The 24541-nt window shown below is 41.7% G+C and overlaps 2 long non-coding RNA genes across 2 annotated transcripts; both read left to right on the top strand.

Moving 5' to 3' along the window:
• Positions 1–18448: 18448 nt before the first annotated feature.
• On the top strand, positions 18449–20457 carry LOC120723228. Its single transcript, XR_005693684.1, has 3 exons — positions 18449–18722; positions 19161–19234; positions 20377–20457. It is a non-coding gene; the product is annotated as an uncharacterized LOC120723228 (long non-coding RNA).
• Positions 20458–20552: 95 nt separating this feature from the next.
• LOC120723229 lies at positions 20553–21274 on the top strand. Its single transcript, XR_005693685.1, has 3 exons — positions 20553–20823; positions 20920–21066; positions 21158–21274. It is a non-coding gene; the product is annotated as an uncharacterized LOC120723229 (long non-coding RNA).
• The last annotated feature ends 3267 nt before the right edge of the window (positions 21275–24541 follow it).

Genomic DNA, 24541 nt, shown 5'->3' with positions numbered 1-24541 from the left:
AGGATTAAAGATTATCGAATGTACAGAATGATTATTTACACAGAGCTATACAGTAGTGCAGTTAAGATAAGTGAGGGTGTAGATAGTTTCTACAGAGGTGCTAGTGCTAGTGGTTGTGAGTGGTGGTTCAGTCCATGTTATTATTGTGTGTTTGAGGGTACAGTTGTCCATTGTGTGTGTGTGTAGGTGGTTGTGGGTGTGTGTATGTTCAGTCCATGAGTTTAACGTGGGTCAGATGTCAGGAGGCAGAGTTCAGGAGTCTGACAGCTGTGGGGAAGAAGCTGTTCCGGTACCTGGTGGTCTTAGTCCGGAGGCTCCTGTGGCGCCTCCCAGAGGGCAGGAGGGTGAAGAGTCCATGCGATGGGTGACTGGGGTCTTTGATGATTTTCCCAGCCCTTTTCAGACACCGCTTCCTGTAGATGTCTTTTATGGCAGGAAGTGGTGCTCCGGCGATGCGCTGGGCAGTTTTCACGACCCTCTGCAACGCCTTCCGGTCCGAGGCAGAGCAGTTCCCGTACCAGACTGTTATACAGTTGGTCAGGATGCTCTCGATGGTGCAGCGATAGAAGTTCACCAGGATGTCTGAGGACAGGTGGTTCTTCCTCAGAGTCCTCAAGAAGAAGAGGCGCTGGTGAGCCTTCTTGACCAGCTTGGAGCAGTTGGTCGTCCAGGTGAGATCCTCGGAGATGTGGACTCCCAGGAACTTGAAGCTGCTCACACGCTCCACAGCCGTCCCCTTAATGTGGATGGGTGGATGTGGGTCAGCATTCCTCCTGTAGTCCACGATGAGCTCCTTGGTCTTCTCGGTGTTAAGCAGCAGGTTGTTTGTGTCGCACCACTCAGCCAGACGATCCACCTCTTCCCTGTAGGCGGCCTCATCGTTGTCACTGATGAGGCCAATCACCGTGGTGTCATCTGCAAACTTAATGATGGTGTTGGAACCATCAGCAGGTCTGCAGTCGTGGGTGAAGAGGGAGTAGAGGAAAGGGCTCATCACACAGCCTTGTGGTACACCGGTGTTCATTGTGATGGTAGATGAGCAGTGGTTATCCAGCCGGACATGTTGGGGGCGGTTGGTCAGGAAGTCCAATAACCATTTGCAGATGAGGGAACTGATGCCCAGGTCTGTCAGTTTCCTGATGAGTTGTGAGGGGTGGATTGTATTGAATGCTGAACTGAAGTCTATAAACAGCATTCTGGCGTAGGTGTTGTTGTTGTCCAGGTGTGAGAGGACAGAGTGCATTGCGATGGAGACTGCATCCTCTGTGCTCCTGTTCTGGCGGTATGCGAATTGGTGGGGGTCCAGGGTGGGGGGGAGACAGGATTTGAAGTGTGCTAGGACCAGTCGCTCTAAGCACTTAGTGATGATGGGGGTGAGTGCTACTGGGCGGTAATCATTGAGGCAAGATGGGTTGGAGTTTTTGGGTATCGGGACGATGGAGGTGGATTTGAAGCAGGCCGGTACCACAGCGTGGGCCAAGGACAGATTGAATATGTCTGTGAGCACTCCTGCAAGCTCCCCAGAACACGCTCTGAGAACACGCCCGGGGATGCCATCAGGGCCTGCAGCCTTGTGGACATTGATCCTGCTCAGCACCGCTCCTACATCGGTGGGGGAGAGAGTCAGAGGTTGGTGGTCTGGCGTCATGTCTGCTTTGGTTGTGGTTGTGGGGTTCCCTCGCTCAAAACGAGCATAAAAGTTGTTGAGCTCGTTGAGGAAGGAGACATCAGAGGATGCGGGGGAGGGTTTGGTGGTCCTGTAGTCTGTGATGGTCTGGAGTCCTTGCCACATGCGTCGGGGGTTGGAGTTGGAGAAGTGTTCTTCTACCTTCTTTTTGTAATGGTGTTTGGCTTTTTTGATGCCCTTCTTTAGATTAGCCCTGGCTGTACTGTAGGCGTGTGCATCTCCTGACCTAAAGGCAGTGTTGCGGGCCTTCAGGAGGAGACGAACATCCCGGTTCATCCAAGGCTTCTGGTTGGGGTACATGGTGATCCGTTTCTGGGTGGTGACACTGTCTGTGGTTTTGGAGATGTAATCCAGTACAGATGAGGCGTACTGGTCCAGGTCTGTGTGGGTGAACATATTCCAGTCTGTGTTTTTAAATCTGTCCTGGAGCACTGCGTCTGTCCCCTCTGGCCACACTTTAATTGTCCTCACAGCAGGTTTCACACGTTGGATGAGTGGTGAATACCGAGGTGTGAGGAACAGGGAGAGATGGTCCGATTGTCCAATGTGGGGGAGGGGTGTGGCTTTGTAGGCTCCAGCCAGGTTGGAATACACATGGTCTAAAGTCTTGTCTCCTCTGGTGTGGCAGGAGACATGTTGGTGGAATCTGGGGAGGACTGTCTTTAAGTTGGTGTGGTTGAAGTCGCCAGCAACAATAAAAGCAGCCTCGGGGTGTTTATTCTGGTGTTTGTTAATGGCTGCAGAAAGTTCTTTCATGGCCAACCTAGCATTAGCGTCGGGGGGTATATACACGGCAGTGAGTATGATAGAAGTGAGTTCTCTGGGGAGATAATAAGGTCTGCATTTGACCATTAAAAACTCCGCATTAGGTGAGCAGTGACTCTCAGTAGTAGTGGAGTTCATGCACCAAGCATTGTTAATATAAATGCACAAACCTCCACCTCTGGTCTTGCCGGAGTCATCTGCTAGCCTGTCGGCTCGGTGTGTGTGGCGTCCTGCTAACTCGATAGCATTGTCCGGGCAGCTGTTGTTCAGCCATGTTTCGGTGAAAAACATGACATTTGAGTCCATAATCCGTCTGTTGTTAGTGATGGAGAGCCGTATCTCATCCATTTTGTTTGCCAGAGAACGGACATTGGCGAGAAAAATACTGGGTAAAGGCAGCCGGTGTGGTGTTAGCTTTAGCTTAGCCCGTAGCCCTCCGCGCCTACCTCGCCTTTGTTTACGATCTCGGCGCCGTCTGCGTGCACTTCCGCCCGGCCGGGGAGAGTGGGCAGCCTCCGGTGTTCTGGAGATCTCTGGGATGAGTCGGAGATCGGCGATAAAACTGTTGGAGTTGTGAGTCCAGATGTCCAGAAGCTCTTGTCTGCTGTAGGTCAGCAACGCACAGCAATTCTGGACGAATAATCCGGTTAAAAGTGTGTGCACAACAGTATACACACAACAGTGTGTATACTGTGTATACTGTTGTGCACAACAGTGCACAACAGAATATGCACAACAGTTTTGCAGCGAGGGCTGTCAAGTTGGGGTAACCTGGCAAGAGATTCTGATAGAATGTGTTCAAGCCAGCTGCGGCAAATTTGCCCTTCAAATTTGCAAATTTGCCCTTCAAATCCGAGTCACACTGCAAGTCTATTATTTCAAGTTGGATACTGACGGGGATTCACGGTGAATGGTGAGCAAAAAACTTTGAAGTCTTTCTCCAGTTCACCAAAAATCTGAAATCGTTGCTCAAACTCTAGTAACAGTCCCGTTATTTTATCTTTAAACCGCTTCATATCTGCCACACTTTGGATCGTGCACACATTTTTCAGACAGGGGAAGTGAGCTGCATCACCACCAGCGAGCTGCGTCTCCCACAATAACAGCTTCAACTTGAAAGAACGTATGCTGTCATAATACTGCGTGACAACTTTGTTGCCTCCTTGCAGCTGTTTGTTCAAGTTATTCAGGTGCTCTGTAACATCCACCATAAATGCAAAGTCCTGCATCCATTCTGCGGAATGAAATTCTAACACTGGTTTGCCCTTTTCTTCCATAAACTGTTCAATTTCTTCTCGTAAATCAAAGAAACGCCTCAGCACAGCACCTCGGCTCAACCATCTTACCTCAGTGTGGTATGGCAGGCCATAGATGTGGTCTTTCTCTCTAAGAAGACTGTCAAACTGACGGTGATTGAGGCTTCTGGATCGGATGAAATTAACAGTTTGGATGACCACCTTCATGACGTTATCCATTTTCAGTGACTTGCAACACAAAGCCTCCTGGTGCAAAATACAGTGAAAAGTCCAAAAATCACGTCCTCCATTTGCAGATTGCACTTTATCTCTGAACTTTTTTACAACGCCTGCTTTCTTCCCGATCATTGAGGGCGCACCATCTGTAGCCAGGCTGACAGCGCGGGACCAGTCCACTCCGACCCTGTCATCGGTACCAACTAAACGAACTCCTCGGTGACGGTCAATGTGTCATCAACTCTGCGGATGAAAATTGCCAGTTGTGCAACATCTGTAATGTCCGTGCCTTCATCAATTGCAACTGAAAACACAATAAATGACTTCAACTGGCTGTCCAAATCCGCTGAAAGATCAGAAATCCTGTCGGCAACTGTGTTTCTTGTCAGGCTGATATTTGCAAAGGCCTGGCGCTTTTCAGGGCACACAATCTCTAATGCCTTCATCATACATGTTTTTACAAATTCACCCTCACTAAATGGTTTTGAAGCTAGTGCAATTTCGTTAGCAATGAGGTAGCTAGCTTTCACTGCAGCATCACTGATGTCTCGGCTGTGAGTAAACACAAACTGCTGTTTCTTCAGACCCGCCAACAACTCATTCACCTTCTCTCTTCTCCGCTGTCCTTGAAAGTTGTCATATTTGTCGGCATGAAGACTCACATAGTGGCGACGGAGGTTATATTCTTTCAGCACTGCAACATGCTGGGAACACACCAAACATACAGCTTTCCCATTCACTTCCGTGAATAAATAGGAGGATGACCATTTTTCTTGGAACACTCTGCACTCCGCATCCACTTTTCTCTTTTTTGACAGAGACATATTGCACATGAGGTTTAAATTTCGTGGGCAAAACAAAGTAGCTCACAATTACTATTCCGCCATCCAATGGACACAATTGGAACAGCAGTTTCTTTATTGAAAAATTGCTGCTCATTTTTATACTTTACAAAATCATCTCACGGGCCGGATTAAACCCATTTGCGGGCCTGATCCAGCCCGCGGGCTGTACGTTTGACACCCCTGCTTTATTGGATAAATGTTACCCTTGATTCATTTCAGAGAAGTCCAGTGTGCAGGCTTTTAAAACTGCCTTATTTCTTCATGTCACAGATTTGACAAGGTGCTGAAAACACTGAATTTCTTCTTTTTCAACTTTCATTTTTAGACAGAGGGAGAAGTGTATCCTGAACCAAATTTTACCAAGGAAATCATTGGTGGAGAGTTTGCTTTTCTGGTTTTACTCACAACATGCCTGCATAAGGTGAAATAATCTGCATATATACAGTTGTGTGAAAAAGTGTTCACCCCTTTCTTGATTTCCTGTTTTTGTATGTTTGCCACACTTAAATGTTTCAGATCATCAAACAAATTTAAATATTAGACAAAGATAACACATATAAACACAAATTGCAGTTTATAAATGAAGGTGTTTATTATTAAAGGGAAAAAAAATCCAAACCTATATTGCCCTGTGTGTTAAACTGACCTGAAAGACTTGCTGTGGTAAATGAACTAAGTTTCTTGAAAAAGAATTTCTGGTTATCTGTTTTGGACCTCAAGCTGAAGCAGATTTGAGTTCTGCAGCAGGACAATGATTCAAAACATGCCAACAAGTTGACGTCTTAATGGCTTAAGAGAAACAAAAAGGACTTTGGAGTGGCCTAGTCAAAGTCCACCAAAGGGAATTGGATTTAATCTGAGGAAATTTTCTGAAGAAGTTTTTCAGTCTGAGTTAAGATTGGCTAAGGTTGGGCAATAAGCTAGGTCCTGAGCTGTGGTGCATGTGAGCCATGGCTAAGCATTGCAAGAGCAAGGGAACCTTTTAGCTGTTGTAACATAAAGGAACTTAAATGAAATTAAGGTTGTTCGTGAATCACAAATGTGTTTATAATTCCAGGGACATGTTAACTGTCTACTTTTGGCATATTAAACACAATGAAGCTCTGGTGGCTTGTTGAGTTTTGTGGGTTTTGTTGTAGCGGTGTATTACTTCTAAGTACAGTCATTTCTTTCTGGTTTAATGATTCAATATGTAAATCTTTAACTGGTTTAATGATCTTTAACTGGTTTAATGATTCAATATGTAAATCTGTCTGGCTTTTTGTAGCTAACTGAGTTTAGTTCTTGAGTGTATCTTGCATTTGGTTTATTTATTCAGTCTTTGTCTCCATGTTCAGTGTTTTTCTGTTGCTTCCTGTTTTTTCCCCCCCGAGTACCCTGTCTCACAAAATAAAACAGGAAGTTTTGTTATACTTAGTTGAGTTTTACTTCCTCACAGTTATTGTCTTGTTTCCACTGCTCCTCCTCACCTCCTGTGTGTACTCCAAGCCTCAGTTTACTCGTGTTTTTTTAATTGGGTCATACTGTGTTCCTGTGCATTCTTCTTACCTCTGCAGTCTATATTTGTGTCCGTTTTTCCCTGAATATTATGACAGAAACTTACAAATATGTCATCATCCTTTTACTTCATGTTTAACAGTGTTCAACAGAATAATTTATATTGGACCTTTTTAAAAAAAATAAATCTTGATGAAACCATAAAGAGCTGCATTTGATTAAATTTCCTTCTCTTAGATATGCCATTTAACACACACACACACACACACGCACACACATGCACACACACAGAAAGACTTACAAAAAACTGATGTGAAACTGGATGTGGTCAGATTATTGGGTGTTAGGCTGGGTTGACAAGTTCATTTTTATCAGTGGTGCACACATGCAAAAGAAGTGACTTCCTGAAAAGCAGTTTGAACTAATAAGCATGAAGAGATGTAATAAGGCTTCAAAAGAACTAGAGCTGGCTGGTTAGTTATCCACCAGCCAGGCAGCATTCAGAAATAAACTGCTGCTGAAGATGTTTTTCTTAATAAAGGAAAGAATTTGCAATCATCCACTTAGAGCAGAGTAGAATGGAACTTTATTGTTTCTGTACATGTACAACAAATTGTTGTACTCTGGTCTTTTAGGCTTGTTGGTGTTGCTGAGCATTGATATGCACACTGATGCCTGATAGAAATGACAAAGTACACACATCCCTTGAGCAAAACAACAGATACTTGTGTTTAAAAAAGTCACATAAAAGGTTTTTATTGAAACAAAAGTGAAAAAAAGCAAGTAGCTCTGAAATGTCATAAAGTAAAAATTAAAAAGTAACTGTATGGATGTTGCTTGGACATTTACCATTTTTTGTGCAAAGTTAACTGAAAGTCTTTATTAATATTATAATAAAATAATATCTCCTACTACAGACTTTTTCATCATAAATTATAATGAGCGTAAACGGGCAGAGAAAAACAATAGCAATAAAAAAAATCGATCTATTTGCTGTTGCCTACATTGCAGATGTTACTGCTCTAGCCAAATCTGACGTGTGTCGTCTGGTAGGGTGTGAATAAGTTTCATGTAGCAGTGTGACTTGTGAACCAGTGTTAGAAATGCATGTAATCAGAGCAAAGAGAAAGCCACACAATTTCTCTATGGTTGTTCTTACCAGAGGTCACTTTGTGTATGAATTGTGTTTTTATCATTCAATTGTGGACTCATCTTTTGTAGCTTTAAAAATCTGGATGACAACATGTTAAAAGTATTGAAGAATCACACTTTTTTCACCATAACAAGTTTGAAATTACTTCACTTCCCTCCTGTGAACTGTTAGATGGTTTGATATACATTACAGTCAGTTTGCATCCACATTTACACAGGAAAATCAGGCTACATTCACACTGCAGGTCTTAATGCTCAATTCTGATTTTTTGATCAAATCCAATTTTTTTGTCTGGTTGTTCACACTACAAATAAAATGAGACAGCAAACGCGCTCTAGTGTGAACGGTTTATGGCCCTCAAAGCGGCCCGCATGCGCAAAAGAAGACGTCACACACAACCAGTGTTGGGTAAGTTACTTTAAATTAGTAACTTAGTTACATTACTAGTTACTTCTATCAAAAGTAACTCAGTTACTTCAAGTTACTCGTTACTTTCAGAGTAACTAGTTACTAGGGAAAGTAACTTTGGTTTTACTCAGAATTCTCTTGTTAATGTGTTGCTTCCGTAACTGGATACCCAGCAAGATTGCCAGTCTTCTAGCTTGCTTACTTGCCACAAGTGCACTGTGCCACCTACCAATAGAAAGGAAAAAATACTGTGCACATTTCCACGAGAGAAATCCCACGCCTGATTCTATCCTAGCCTGCTTTTTACATCCAACACAAAAACTGCAGTCATGGTGCTTTCGATTGTACTCAGAACTCGGAAATTCTGCCTTCTGAATAGGAAGATGTAGGTAACAGATGACTGCAGATGAGCTGCATACAGAGCTGGACTGGGACAAAAAAATCGTCCCGGGAATTTTGACTAGAGACCGGCCGCCATTATAGGAAAAATCATAAAGCCTTTGAATGAAAATAAACACTGTTGTGACAGTGATGTACACTGTTCTGATGGTATATATGTATCAATTGTTTGTTGTAAGATTTAGATAATTATTTTTTTAAAAGTGAGACATTTTAAATGAGAATAAGAAAGTATTTCCTTGTGCCCCCCTTTCCCTTTTAATTCCCTACATGGACCCCTGGCAACACTTTGCTAGACCCGCCCCTGCACAGTTACCAGCTGTCAGCTACTTAGAAAAGGATCCTGGTGTTATTTGTCTCTCAGAAACAGTTCATAACTTCTCTTCAACTCATTCATGTTAATTAAAAGGTAAACCTGTTTCTCCATCACAGCTCTGATGATTCAGTAAGGACATCTCCTGGTTTCATCTTCATGTTTCAGAATTTTGACAAATTAATTAGAGAAAGAAGGACACTGTGAAAAAAAGAGAGCCTGTGCTTTAACAATGGCTTTGTTTGGAGCAGTGGCTGCTACCTCCGCGCAGCTTGAATAGAATTGTCTCCCCATATGCTAATCAAGTCCAAAACCTCAGTTTCTGTCCATACCCATATGGAAAAGATATATATAAATCTTATAAAGTTTTATCTGTCTTGTGTGAAACGTGTATGAAAAGCATACAAGAGTGAAAACAGATATAAGATCCCTTGAAAAATCATATAAATGAAACTTGTATGTTTTGGATACTTACTAAAACAATATATGAAAGTAATGAGAAAGTGGCCACTTTCATGAGTAAATCATATAAGCCTTATATGATTCACTACATGAAGTAGGCCACATCTTATGCAAGTCTTTTATAAGTTTTTACTATTTCTTTTCCATATGGGTTGACTCGCTCCGTCTCCAGTTTCCGCCACCATGATTTCTCGTTTGTCTACTCCGGCACTGATAATTGGCTTCTGTCTTGTGTCAGTGATGTAAAAGAAGGATTTAATGCGACATGACCATTCAAACAGCAGTCGCTTTTTAAAACATCAGATATGTATCGGATTCAGTACCACATACGAAAGTGACCTAGGTCGGATTTGAAAATATCGGACTTGTGCTGTTCAAACTGTCACACCATGATCGGATATGGGTCGCATGCAGTGTGAACGCAGCCTTAGTTAAACTCACCAGGTGTGTGTGAACAGTATGGTTGTAATTATGTATAGCATGTATGAGCACTTGCACTCACACATTAAGTATAATCACAGCAATCTAAACAATTTTTAAATTTTTTTAAATTTATTTATTTTTATTTAATTTTAATTTGTTTGTTTTTTTCATGAAAAGCCAAACTGAGCCGAATTGAATTGTCAAAGTTGCCTGCCCGCCCAAATCATATGGTCTGCTGCTGTCGCCTCTTCTTCCTCTCACCCTTAATTCATCTTTCTCTATCTTTGACTGAAGTTATCTCAAATTTATTTCTCTTCCAGTTAAACGCAGCAGCTGCAGCTTTAGCTAGCTGAGGAGTGTGACTGCGGCAAACTGCACAGAAAGTTTGTGTAATTTCTGATGTTCATTGGGCTGTTTTCAAAGTTACATCTAAAATTACCTGCCACTTAAAAAGTTAAGCTAAGCTAATATGAACACTGCTGAATTTCCTTCTTCACTGGTATTAGTTTAAGTCTGTTGAGCATTTGACGTGTCGAGGAGTTAAGTGCTAATGGAACTAGCTAGCTATATACTTGCTAGATATAAAAGTACCACAACCACAACTTCCTGACACTTTTACCCTGTAGAACAGTGTTAATTGTGTTGTAAATAATGCATAAATGTTTTTGGCTTCTTTTATCTCTTTGTGTGCCATAATAACTAATGATGAATACAACATTATTGTATTCATCATGCATCATCAGTGCTTCTTCCCTAAAAGTCTGTTTGATTTTTGAAACCGAATTTTATGTCAGTTTGGAGCAACAATAACTGCACATAAGAATCTTAAACCAAAAGCAACACGCTTGAAAAAGTAAGGAGTAGAAACTACATTTGTTTTCAAATCTGGGGAGTAAAAGTAACTGAAACTACAGATACCTGAAAATTCCGCTTGAGTACTGTAATGAAGGACTTGTACTTTGTTACTTCAACTGCTTAATGCTACAGTCTACCTGAGCTCATTCTTTTATCATGAAAATGTACCTGTCTTCTGATGGCTGCTTCCAGCAGGATAACGCACCATATCACAAAGTACAAAATATTTTAAAATGACTCCTGGAACATGAAAACGAGTTCACTGACAGAGGCGAGGCTGCCGGACACTGGTGCCACTGGGCCCTCTGACCACCACCAGTAGGCAAGTGTGAAGTGTTTTTCCCAAGGACACAATGACCGAGACTGTCGGAGCCGGGGCTCGAACCGGCAACCTTCCGATTACAAGACAAACTGCCAACTGCCAGCTCTTGAACCACGATCACCCCTATGGCTCAAGAGTACAGATTTAATCCAGGCCTGGAGACCAGCTCATGCCTCTTACAAAAGTGGCACATTAGCAAATTTTCATGCCAAATGATTTCAAAATGGCTCCTGGGACATGAAAACAAGTTCACTGTATTCAAACGACTTCCACAATCACCAAATGTATCATGAATCTAGCACATCTGGGATGTAATGGAACAGGAGTTTCTCAACATCAATCTAAATCATCGATACAACACTAGCTTAGTTAAAGCGTTAGTCAGACACAGGACATGATCTTGGGGCATCCTCCTGACAGGAGATGCCCAGAACACTTTGCCAAAGAGGCATCAGAATGCATCCAGATGTCTCAGCCCTCCTGTCAATATGGAGATCATAACTCTAAGGGAGAGTCTAGGCTGAGCACCCTGCATACCATGTTGTTATGCCGTACGTTAGAGCATCCTAACGTACGGCATAACAACATGGTATGCAGGGTGCTCAGCTGCAGACAGGAAAGTACTGCAGAGGGTCATCAACACAGCCCAGAAGATCACTGGCTGCTCTCTGCCCAGCCTCGAGGTCACTGCAAACTCTCGGTACCTCAGCAGAGCTGGCAATATCATCAAGGACCACTCTCACCCCAGCAACCAACTGTTTGAACTATTACCGTCAGGCCGACGGTACAGGTCACATAAAACCAGGACAAACAGATTCAGGGATAGCTTCTTTCCCAGAGCTATCACCGTAGTAAATAAGCACAAAAACAATTGAACCTATTCCATACCGTCACTGTCATTATATTATGCTGCTATTCATACTGTCATTATATTAATGCTGCTATCCTGTATATATTGTACATACTATTGTTTGAGTACTTACGATTGGTTTTTTTGTACTTTTTATATTTTACATTTATATTTATTATTGAAACTTGCACCAAGGGAGTGGCACTCCAATTTCGTTGTACTCTGTACAATGACAATAAAGGCTATTCTATTCTATTCTATTCTATTCTAGACACCCTATAGAGGAAGCTTTTTTCCTCTGTATATATCTGTGATCTCAAACTTTTAGTCACTACACACTGCTTGTGGCCCTAGCTGATGCAGATGCTTTTGTGGTCAGTTCTCTCTACATCATAACAAACTGGTCCAATCCAGTCAAGTCAAATGACTTTATTGTAATTCTAACCACGTGCAGTGGTAAAGCACACAGTGAAATGAGACAAACATTCCTCCAGGACCATGGTGCTATATATGATATATAACAGACAATCAACACAGGACTACATAAAGTGCAATGTGCAAAATTGCAAAAATACAAAACAAAGACAGTGCAACACCAGACAGAACAGAATGATGCAGACACAAAAATGCAACAGTCTGTTTGACAGCTACACCGTGTAGCATCAAACAGACAGTGCTGTCAGTATTGTAGCTCCTCCTAATGAATCTCTTACATTGGAGCAACTGTCTCATGATTTCTGCATTTTGGTTTCGTCTCCTTCTCTGACACTATCAGCAGAAGTAATACTGAACTCATGTGTCGTTTATGTTTCTCAAGGGAGTAACACAATGAACTGGATAAGTGCTGCACTATTCTTCTCAAGTAAGACAACTTTGTGCATTTGGAATTTGTCTTTTGTTCTCGAAATATAAGTTTCTGGAAACAGTGAAACTATGACTTTAGCGTTTCTACTAAATAAAGCACAGTGACATTTTATAGTAAAAACACTATATATATTTCTTCTGGTATTAAAAACCAGCAGGTACAACATATTAGACGTGATATCATTTAGATTTACATTTGCAATGGTCATTTCTTTATTTACATTTCATTATCTCTGAACCGAACTACCTGCTGAACTCTACAATCAGCTTAGTTTGGTTGTAAAAAACAGCTTCATTGCTGTAATGTTGTTGTTTTTTTTGTTTGTTTGTTTTTTTTTTTACTGTTGAAGTGTACTGAGTAAAAAAAGTATTTCCTAAATAGTCATACTGAATGTAACTAAAAGTAACTTCTTCATTATTTATCAAAAACAAACACAAAAATCCAACTACATAAGATCCAAAATGATTTTGAGGATTTCATGCGTTCATTTTACATATCTGATTGCTTTGTTGAGTGCTGCTCAGAATTGGAAGCTTTTCACAAAACTGTCACATCATACTTCGATTCATTTTAATCTCTTACAGCATCCAACTTTGCTACTAAATATTTTGTACTTGTAAATCAGTTTTGTACTTGTAAATCAGGATTTGTATAATTGTGTAAAAAAGATTTGTGCGTGCGTAAAAAAGATTTGTGCGTGCGTAAAAAAGATTTGTATGTGTAACATACAAATCTTTTTTACGATTTGTGTGTGGACTTAGCCCAAAAAAACCCTGCAAGTTACAACTATGAATTTTGACCCTATTTTTCTTCCTTTCATCTGATTGGTGAATGTCATGTCAATCACAAATGTAACAATCCAATCAGAGAACAGATGGGTTTGGCTGTCGGAGGGGTGCTTTTTTTGAACTGCAGGTCTTTGAAGGGAATAAATGCCCTTTTACATGCCAACCCAGCGTTTTCCTTCATCACCACGAAGGAAAACAGTCTGTGGTCGTCCGAGTTTGGTGATTTTTGTGTCACAGGACTACGTGTTTAATACAGGGACTTCCACAGCCTTTTCAACAGCGCTGCGGACGCAGGGGGGGCAGTGTTTTGGAAATGACAGTCTTCATTACAAAGCTTTCTTCATTATGAATTAGCATACATGTTTTTATTGAACATTTGAAGAACTAGCAAAAAAAACCCACAAACTCTTGTAGTTCACATAAAGTCAGAGATAGAAACGACAAGGAGCAGGTGCATCTAGTACAGGTAGAGCTGCTGCAAAAACCCACAGAGCTCAGCAGCCAGCAACAAATTCTGGATCCTTTGCTTTTAGTTATCAATTAGCATTAGCAGCACATCCTGCCGATGTGAAAGGACTTTTATGCTGCGCACTGTGACTCACAGCAATGGTCCCGGATCAGCCCTGACGTTGTGTTAAACTAATCCTAAAGTAATAATGGTATTTCTAACCACTGACATACCACAACTTTATCCTTTCAACAGCTGCTGAAAGTAAGGGGACCTAACTGCTATCGGATATTTATATAGAGATTACCCTTCAAGGACCTGCAGTTCAAAAAAGTGCCCCTCCGACAGCCAAACCCATCTGTTCTCTGATTGGATTGTTTAATTTGTGATTGACATGACATTGACCAATCAGCTTAAAGGAAGAAAAATAGGGTCAAAATTCGTAGTTGTAACTTGCAGGGTTTTTTTGGGCTAAGTCCACGCATAAATCTTTTTTACACATACAAATCTTTTTTACAAGTACAAAACCGATTTACAAGTACAAAATATTTATGACCACATTTTGAGCCCATAGATGAGTGCCATTCAAAATTTCCTCAGAAGTCAATGTGCCATATGATTGCATTAGCAATAAATTTAATAACGCTCTATATCAACAGCTACACACTATATAGAACAACTTTATAGGATTATATTTGTTCGCAGATGTTGGCAGCTATCAGCGAATAGTTATCAGCTATTTTGAAACAAAAAAAAGACACTTTTTATCCATAACAAGAACTCCATAACAGCAAATGAACTGTACAACAGAAAATGCAAATGCTATTTATGGTCTCCTCACAACAATGATAAGAAAATAAACTGGGCCAATATGGCATGTTTGTTAATACAGAGACACAGGTCTACGAGTGTCCAGCATTCAGACGGCTACCTGAGCTCACTCATGTGAGAGAAAATCTGCTCACACAGACATGTAGAGCCAAGTACTGTCAATAATGCTTCTGCAATGTTCTGAAGACAGTTAAACTTGTCAGGTAGTGATGTCCAGCAGGTGAAAATGCAAGCTCCATGAACACGCACAGCTATGGATTCCAACTGCGTTTGTAGTTCTGCAAACTTTGACCCCCACAGAGTCGAGCTTTTCGGTTCAATCAGGTGCACTTTGATGTCCTCTGTGTCCAGCCAGTTAATGCAAGACAAATCCAGCTGCTCATTAAAGCTTTCTGGTTTGATCAGAAAAAAATACATTGGTCCATACACCTGAAAGTCCCAAAAACAAATTGTGAATTCTGTCTCGAGTCTTCGGATGTATCCATGTATATACGTGGTGCTGATGCTGATGAGTGGACAGCTCCTGAAGCATTGGAAGTGTTGGAATGTGGAAATGTCAACGTCGCTTGGTGTGGCAGCAAGAGGTGGGGATGGAATAAATACTCAATTTAAAAGACAATGCCACCCTGTGAATTTCACCCAGAGAATACTGGATCTAAATAATGCTAATTACCAGGAAGACACTAAGATCCATTATACTCAATATACTGTTTTATCAGTGATAAAACAGACAATTTATTGATAATGATTTAAAACAGCATATAAAAACACGAGCATAAATATCAATATACAAATATTCTAAAAATTATTCAGAGCCGAGGCTTGCCAGTGGAGGGGCAGGGATGCCACGCACAAAAACAGCTCAAAAAGAAAAGAAAACTCACCAATACACAAGTGCAGCACACTATCACACGCTCACACTAATAAACTAAAAATGCAGGTGTGTAACACTCAAAGGATCCCACCACCAAGGCACCCCAGTCTCCTCCACGTCAGGCCCTCCACATCTGAATAAAAGAAACAAAGAAAATTTTAATATATTCCAAAAAAAATAGTTTGCACACACTGGGGTTAGCCCAACTGCAGGAACACACTGGTGATCCGCAACTCGATAAAGGGCCTCCTACCGGTGGTGTAACAAAAAAAATAAACTACAAATCAAAACAACCGAACATACAAACTAAATAAAACCTTAAATCTAGAGCAGACGGAGTTACCATATTACTCCAATTTGCTGTCCGCCCGACTACTTTAATTTAACAATTCAGTCTATCAACATGCACGCCAGCTGACTCCCGTAGCCGGCATGTATGTAGCCGCTGTCCACACTGACATCCACTCTTAAGAGGCTGGCAGCAGCAGGGAAAAATAACCCTCGCAAACGGAAACAGACGGTAAAAGGCAAAGCAGCAGCACTTCTGTTAGCGTAGCATAGAAAACCGTAGCGACCTTGCTGTAAAGCTACTGGCCGCCCTCTAAGGCCCACACTTCCTGCAATACATAATAAGCGTTTACTATAAAACAACAATAAAAGGCAGAGATCACAACAAAGCTGAGTTACGTACCAATTAAACGGCGTCACTCAATTCATGAACAGAGTGGCCCATAGGAGGCTTCTACAGCTATGACCTATAAACAACACTGGTTTACCACAGCTAAATAATGTACGCACAGCACCAAATACACACATACCAGCCACGATGGAGGCTTCAGGAAGGAAATCCACGGGTGATCTCTGTAATACGAACACCACAATCAACACAAGTACTGCCAATTCAGGCTGAGGCAAGAACGACATGTACGCAGCTCCTACCTGCAACACCGGGCGAAGTCAGGTGACCGAAAGGAGATAACAGGTACGCGATTCAGGGGTGCTCAGATGGCTGCTCCTATTTATACTAGCGCCCCCTAATGCGCCTGACTAAAAGTGGGATAAACCAAGACATAATATTCATCCTGCCACATTGGAAAAACTGCCAGCTAGCAACGTCCCTCTCACCAGTAGGCTAAGTGATTTTTAGCCAATTACAAGTTGAATCTGGTAATTGGGGGTTGTTAGCTAAGATACCGTCATTAAGAAGCAGCACAACTAATGTGTCTATGGGAGCTAATTTGCGATGTGCACCGCTGGCACGGCCATTTATTTTTTAATTCGCCTTCTCAGATTAATTTACCGCGTGTCTTACCCAGGGCTGGACTGGGACAAAAAAACTGCCCGGGCATTTTGACTAGAGACCGGCCCACCAGGTGTTATAGGAAAACACTCTTGTTGGTATATCTATGATTTCTATACATTTTACGTCAGATAAAAACTTTGGTTGTAAGATTCAGATAATTATTTATTAAAAGCTAGACATTTTAAAAATGAGAGTAAGAAAGAAAAGTATTTCTTTGTGCCCCCCTTTCCCTGTTAATGTCCTACCTGGCCCCTTGGCAAAACTTTGCTAGACCCGCCCCTGCACAGTTACCAGCTGTCAGCTACTTAGAAAAGGATCCTGGTGTTATTTGTCTCTCAGAAACAGTTCATAACTTCCCTTCAACTCATTCAAGGTAAACCTGTTTCTCATCACCTGTTCAGCTCTGATGATTCAGTAAGGACATCTCCTGGTTTCATCTTCATGTTTCCCTCTCACCACATATCCAAACCGTTATCATGACCAGCAGCTTTTACAGCTGTGGCTCCAGCAAACATCAGCTGATACTAGAAATTAATATTAAATAAATTCTAACAACAGCTGATCAAGCTTAAACGTGCTGCCATTGTTTAGCGCGACATCCGCTGGTTTCCTCTTTCTGGTGCAAAGTGGGCAATAAATAAGCAAGAGAGAAAAGCTGATCAGTTTCATCATTGATCAATTTCATGATTGAAGTAGCAAAAGGAGAGGGAGGGGGGAGAATGAGAGAAGAAGAAACAGCTGTGCAGTGAAAAGACGCAGAATTACTTCAGCTTTGTGTCTTTTTCCATTCTAGCTGAAGTACAGGACAAACTGTGTTCCTTTTCAGCTCAATACGTTTTCTCTGAATGCGGGACGATTCCGTCTTTTACAGAACGGTTGGCAACTCTACTAACTAACCTTATGAATAAAATAAAGTTCACTATCAGTAACATCATAGCACCCGCCCAGCTGTATAGAAACTCCATCATGCTAGCTAGTACGCAGTACGAGTTATTGTAACTGACTGTAAAAAGTCAGCATAACAAAAATAAACTCTACCTAAACTTGGTTCCTATCTGACCCAGATAGACTGCAGGTCATAACTTCTTACGTGAAGTTCAGGCCCATAAAAACAAAAAATCACCATCGGCAAATGCCCGGTTTGCCTGATGGCCAGTCCAGCTATGGTCGTGCCATCAGTTAACCCAACCCAGGGTTGCCGACTCCTGTGCTAAAGCATATAGTTAGGGCTGGATCAGGTGACCCTGAATCCTCCCTTAGTTATGCTGCAATAGGCATAGGATGCTGGGGGATTCCCATGATGCACTGAATTTTTCCTTTTCAGTCACCTTTTTCACTCACTATGTGTTAATAGACCTTTCTGCATTGAATCATATCTGTTATTAATCTCTTGTCTCTCTTCCACAGCATGTCTTCTATCCTGCGTTCCTTCTCTAACCCCAACCGGTCGCAGCAGATGGCCGCCCCTCCCTGAGCCTGGTTCTGCTGGAGGTTTCTTCCTGTTAAAAGGGAGTTTTTCCTTCTCAGTGTCGCCAAAGTGCTTGCTCAAAGATTGTTGGGTTTTTTCATTTTCATTTGATTGTTGGGTTTTTCTCTCTATCTATTATTGTAGGGTCTTCCTTACAATATAAAGCGCCTTGAGGAGCCTGTTGTTGTGATTTGGCACTATATAAATAAAATTGAATTGAATTGAATATACTGGCCACACATTTGTATATAAGCTGACCATGTAAACTTGAAATTAAGTTTCTTAAATAAATCAAAGAGCTGAAATATTGATGGAAACATGAGATATGTGTGTAAAACAAATCTAGCTACTAGAGGAAAATATATTAAAACTATTTTACAGCATGAGATAAATGCTATCCTGGATTTGGGTTTTATTCAGGGTTAGAGAGTTTAATGTCTGTGTGTAAATTTTATTATAAATCAAGTTTAATGACATTTTAATAAAGTCAGCAAAACATTATGCATAGTATGAGGACTCAAACAAATTTGTCAACAATCATAGGTGGGGGATGTATTTACTGACCGTTATGCCAGAAGAGAACTGCACACCATTGCATCGTCTCCCTCAGTCAAACACGTCTTTCAAGTGAAGAACTTTGACACACTTGAAGTAATAAGACAGATTCTGCAGGACAAAATTTTCTCCATCGAAGGTACAAACATTTTTTATTGTTACAATTTTCTTAAAGTAAATGTAAATGTTCCAAAAATGAAAATAATTACATTGTATTGAATGCTACTTTGAGCTGATCACTTATTTACAAGGATTTTATTTCACATTTATTACGTGGATTTGCGTCCTTCTTGAATTGAAGCAGTAAACGTTCATTTAATGCGTAAACTGCTACACTAAGAAGAAACTAAATCACCACATTCTATTAACTTTATTGTATTTTATTCATTAAAGTCACATTTTAAATTAAACGTAACTGTACATTTGTAAAATGAACAATAAATGCTCACTTTTATAATAAACTGTAAAAACATCATTTAAGATAAATAATTGAAGCATAATGAAAGAATGAACCTGTAAAATTTAATTTGTTGTATTGTGTCTCTCTTTTACCTTTTTGTTTATTTTTCTGTTACAGGATCTCAAAGCAGTGGAGAGTCACTGGAAATGGAAATGTCTCAAGAGGGATTCAGTGCAGTTCATGTGCCTGAGGTAGTCAAAGGAGCTTGCAAAGAAAAGCGTCTGGACTTCTTTAAGTTACTTGAAGACGTTTCACCTCTCATCCGAGAAGCTTCTTCAGTTCTAAGGTCAAATGGTGGAGAGTCCCAGATATAATCCTAGTGGGAGTATCCCCCCACAGAGGGACAAAAGGACCCCCTGATGATCCTCTAATCGATTGAGCCAAGGTGTGAAACTGGGTGTGGGTCCCAATCAGCCAGAGTTTCGGGTGAGTTCATTGTGAAACCTGGCCCCACCTTATGCAAATTCCCTGAGAATCAGATGGCCCAGGATGTGAGTGGGCGTTAAGGCGTCTGGGAAGGGATCTCAAAACTGGATTATAGATGGCAGAGAGTTGGTGTCGTAAACCACCGCCTCTGTTCAAAGATGGTCGCTCACAGTGGACATAGATGGCTTCTTTCACTCCTCTTTCAAACCATCTGTCCTCTCTGTCCAAAATGTGAACATTGGCATCCTCGAAAGAGTGACCTTTATCCTTAAGATGCAGATGGACTGCTGAGTCTTGTCCTGTGGAGGTGGCTCTTCTGTGTTGTGCCATGCGCTTGTGAAGTGGCTGTTTGGTCTCTCCAATGTAGAGGTCTGGGCATTCCTTGCTGCACTGTACAGCATACACCACATTGTTAAGTCTGTGTTTTAAAGGTGGGGCCAGGTTTCACAATGAACTCACCCGAAACTCTGGCTGATTGGGACCCACACCCAGTTTCACACCTTGGCTCAGGCGATTAGAGGATCATCAGGGGGTCCTTTTGTCCCTCTGTGGGGGGTTACTCCCACTAGGTTTATATCTGGGACTCTCCACCATTTGACCTTAGAACTGAAGAAGCTTCTCGGATGAGAGGTGAAACGTCTTCAAGTAACTTAAAGAAGTCCAGACGCTTTTCTTTGCAAGCTCCTTTGACTACGATGACCTGGATGACTGAGAACCTTCACAGACCTAGTGCCTGAGGTAATTAAAACTACCTGAAAATCACCAGACAGTTTAGTCATAGAAAGAAAGATTCACATGTGCCTTTGTGGCAGTTTTTATGGCCTAAAGGCAAATAAACAGTTAAACACAGTCCGGATTTTAAGTGAAAATAATTGTATATAAATTGTATTTTCTGTCTACACTGTAGGGAATTCAGATGTCTATTGTTGGTGCAAACCAGTGGAAGGGAGGCTACGTGCAATACACAACAAGAGGCCAGAAGATGAAACATATGAGGATGTGTCTTTGGAGCCTGACAGTTATCTTGGTAAGAATATTACAGCTTTAACAATCTAATTCATACACATGTGATCATGTATATACATGACACAGCTCTGCTGTAATTCTGTCATGTAAAACACACCAATGAGTTTGAAAAATGGGCACAATTTAAAAGAGGAGACTTAATCATTGTTCTCATTTTAAATACCTAAATTCTAGGTTACTCAGTGGCAATTGCTAAAACTCAAAGCTAAAACTCAAAGCGGCTCAGTGACAGTTGTTGGTGCTCCAAGATATAAACACAGAGGAGTTAACAGTTGCTGTTAACAGAGAAAACTTTGAAAATCAAATGATTGAGCCCTTGGCATCACAGGTATGAATTTGCAGCATGACAGCTCTGAATGACCTTGTAAATAATATATAAATTATTTTTCTCAAATAAAAGAATAATAATGTGTTCCTTACACAGTATCAGACTGGGGAATATTTCAGGGCAGAGGTGTGTGCCATGGACATAAATAACGATGACATCACTGATCTAATCTTCATATCTGCCCCAATGTACACGGAGCCTGATAGAGAGGGAAGAGTTTATGTTTGCACATTAACTCGTTTGGTAAATCACAGTTTCATCTAATCCAATTAAATTAATCGTTTTATTTGTCAAATTTTTATTAACTATAAAATATTCACTCTCCTGCTTTTAGTTTGTGGAGTGTAATTTTGATGATCCATTAGTACTAAGAGGACATGCAGCTGTCAAAGGAAGGTTCGGCTCTTCTCTTGCTGTGCTGCCTGATCTAAACTCAGATGGATTCAGGGATTTGGCAGTTGGAGCACCTTTGGAGAATAATGGTGAAGGCAGCGTCTACATATTTAATGGTGAAGGAGGAGGAAGAATCAGTCCTACTTACTTACAGGTACACAACATCAAAGAACTCACAATGATACAATACAATACAATACAATACAACTTCATTTGTATAGCACATTTAAAAACCAGTGGTTCACCGAAGTGCTTCACAGTCATACAATAAATTAGAGATAGGAACAATAACAGGGTATAAATACACCAACGCAGTGTAAAAAATAAAAGAAATTACAAAACACAACTTGACTAAGAGGTTATTCAGCAATAAAGTAAATGATTAAAACTACATAAGGGAACATCTGCAGGATACCGACACTAACCAGGGAAAGCTAGATTGAATAAATGGGTTTTCAATCAGGATTTAAAAGACTGAATCGATTCGGATGCACAAATAGGCAGTAGGATGATAACTAAAATCATCTACCCCGTAAATCTCAATATCTATACAATCTACAGTTGGAATACTGAGGTAAGTCCAAGATAGTGTAATCATACATTACTGTTGCTATGATAATTCTAGCAGTATTTGTTGATATACACATTTACAGAATGCATTAATGATAAAATATTTAGGTACATTTTAAAGTTTATTATTATAAGAATTGCAAACAGATTTTTAAAATATCATAATTATATTGTATTTCATAAAAACATAAATAATTTATTTTCAATTATTACATAAATCATTAACTATCTATCTTCTGGGCTATATTCTCAGCAGCATATTAAACAGTTTTCAGGTCCCCATAAGGAGAATCATGTGCTAACCGCTGTCTAAATGACTCGGGTAAAGTTTGTAGCATGCGTGCTTGTTGTTTTGTCTGCTTCCACTTGTCTTTGCACTAGGATAATGTCGGCGTAAATGTGCAGTCATATTCGTTGTGTTCCCACTAGTGCTGTCAGCGTTATTCTCGTTAAAATGACATTAGCGCCATAACGCGGCAAATCTCCGTTAACAAGTTACCACGTATCGCCCCGTGCATGGGGCTGGACGGCGTCAACACGTTAACGAGCTAACTGCGCTAACGCACTAGTTCCCACCAATTGAGCATTGCGTGGCACATCCGACATACTGTTTTACTTTTGTCCATGACGCGCTTACCTTCAGGGTCATGCTTCACATGAAAACCAAAATAGTTCCAAAGGCCAGATATGAATGAGGGTGGGGGGGTTCAATTTCGGGTAGCGTTGAGGCAGTGGCCATGTTGCAACGAGCTTCTGTCTCGCTAGCTTGCGCTGCGCTCAGTGAATCTGCGCTTGACAGTGCAGCGTAGGCGGAGTAGTCGAGCGCAAGATCCAATGAGCTCTCAACACAGACAGCATCATCAGAAGAGAAGTTGATAAAATAAATTAAAAATTTTGTATTGTTCGATACATCTGCGTACCGAACCGAAAGCACTGTATCGAACGGTTCAATACCGTATAATATATATATATATATATATTTTAAAAAATTCCCTGCTCGCCCCTGTGGGCGGTTAATCCTTCAAGCTCGGGTCCTCTACCAGAGGCCTGGGAGCTTGAGGGTCCTGTGCAGTATCTTAGCTGTTTCCTAGGACTGAGCTCTTCTGGACGAGATCTGCGATGTTGTTCCCTGCATCTGCTGGAGCCATTCGCTAGCTTGGGAGTCACTGCAAACTAGTGCTTCCGATACCATTGGGACCACTGTCACCTTCACCCTCCACATCTTCTTCGAGCTCTTCTCTGAGCCCTTGGTATTTCTCGAGCTTCTCGTGTTCCTTCTTCTGATGTTGCTGTCATTTGGAAACAGCACATCGATCAACAAAAAATGTTTCTCAAGTTGTCTTGATCCATGCTCAATCATCCAGCGTTCAGCAATCCTCCCACAGTGTAATGTGCAATGTAATGTCACCATGTTAGCACGTTACTCTGCAGTTGATAAATCTACAGATATTTTCTGCAGTTACCTGTTGCTGTCAAAGGCATACAGGCTTGATTCATATCCTGAAAAACTGTTGACTGAAACCTGGCCTAGGATGATGCAGCAACATTATTTTTCAATGGACAATTTAAAGAGACAAGTAATTTAAATTCTCAAAATTTAACACACTTAAAAGACCTGCAGAGTGCAAAGGTTTACTAGAAGCTCTGTTTTACAGTAAGTTAACAAAGAAGATCTGTGCTCACATATCTGCTCACATCGCACTGTGTTTTTTATCACTTCTTGTCAGGGTTCCTGGGTCGGTGACCCAGTATTTTCAGTTCTTGTTCACTGTTTAATCTACTGCCTGTTCCACTTCCTGTTTTATTGCTGTTAGCCTTGGTCTGTGTGCGTTATGTTAAGTCATCTTCCCATTAGTTCATTATGTTAGCCCTTTTGTACTACCGGTCTCTCCTTATCATTATCACCAGTCTGTGTATTTAAGCCCTCTGTTTCTTTTTTTTTTTTTACCCATCACTGTCGTGTCCATTGATTGATGTCGGTTTCAGGTCCGGTCAGTAGCCATTCCTTCATTAAGTCGTCCAGCCAGCCAGCCAGCCAGCCGTGTTTTCCTACCTCTGTTCTGTTCATTCCACTCCTTTTATAAGAAACCTTCACCCCATCTTCACCTACCTGCAGAGTCGCGTTTGGGTTCCCTTCCTCCTCGCCTCCACACAACGGCCTGAACAGAATGACACGACCCGTGCCACGGACTACACGTTAGGAACCCAGCGGACTCGGAACTCTTGAGCGGCCAGGAGGTTAGCGCTTCTCTTGTGCGGCGGAAAAACTCAAGGAGAGACAGCGCTCTCTTCGCGGAAGAGCGAGAGCACGTCTTCGAGGGCACCGCTTGGCTCTGGGCGGCTCGGAGACGCCGCGTTCCCCCACCTGCTGCCTCACCTGCACCGGAGCATCTGCCGCGGAGAGTGGACGTTTCACGCCGCGCTTCGGCCGCTCCCTCTCTCGCCACTCCGCTCCACGCTCACACACCACCCGCCTCGTTCACCGGACCTTCAACCTCGCCACGGCACAGCGGCTCCGTCTTCCACCTCGGCTCAACAGAGGCTCCCGTGCCAGAGGCTCGGACGTGTACCCCGCCCGCTTCCTCCTCCCGGAGAAATCGGCGCACACGGCGCATAAAACGGACTACCTTCAGCCACTCCCGATGGTGAGCTCCAGTGACTGTTTTTCGCACTCACCATCTGAGTATTCACTCAAATCGCACAATAACCCCATCTCTGATTCGTGGATGTTTCCCTCCTGGAGGATTCTGTGGAC

This window comes from Simochromis diagramma, unplaced genomic scaffold (genome assembly GCF_900408965.1).
Source record: "Simochromis diagramma unplaced genomic scaffold, fSimDia1.1 OVJJ01000186.1, whole genome shotgun sequence".
NCBI lineage: Eukaryota > Metazoa > Chordata > Actinopteri > Cichliformes > Cichlidae > Simochromis > Simochromis diagramma.
Note: the sequence above shows the minus strand (reverse complement) of the source record. Positions and strands in the feature narration are given on the sequence as shown.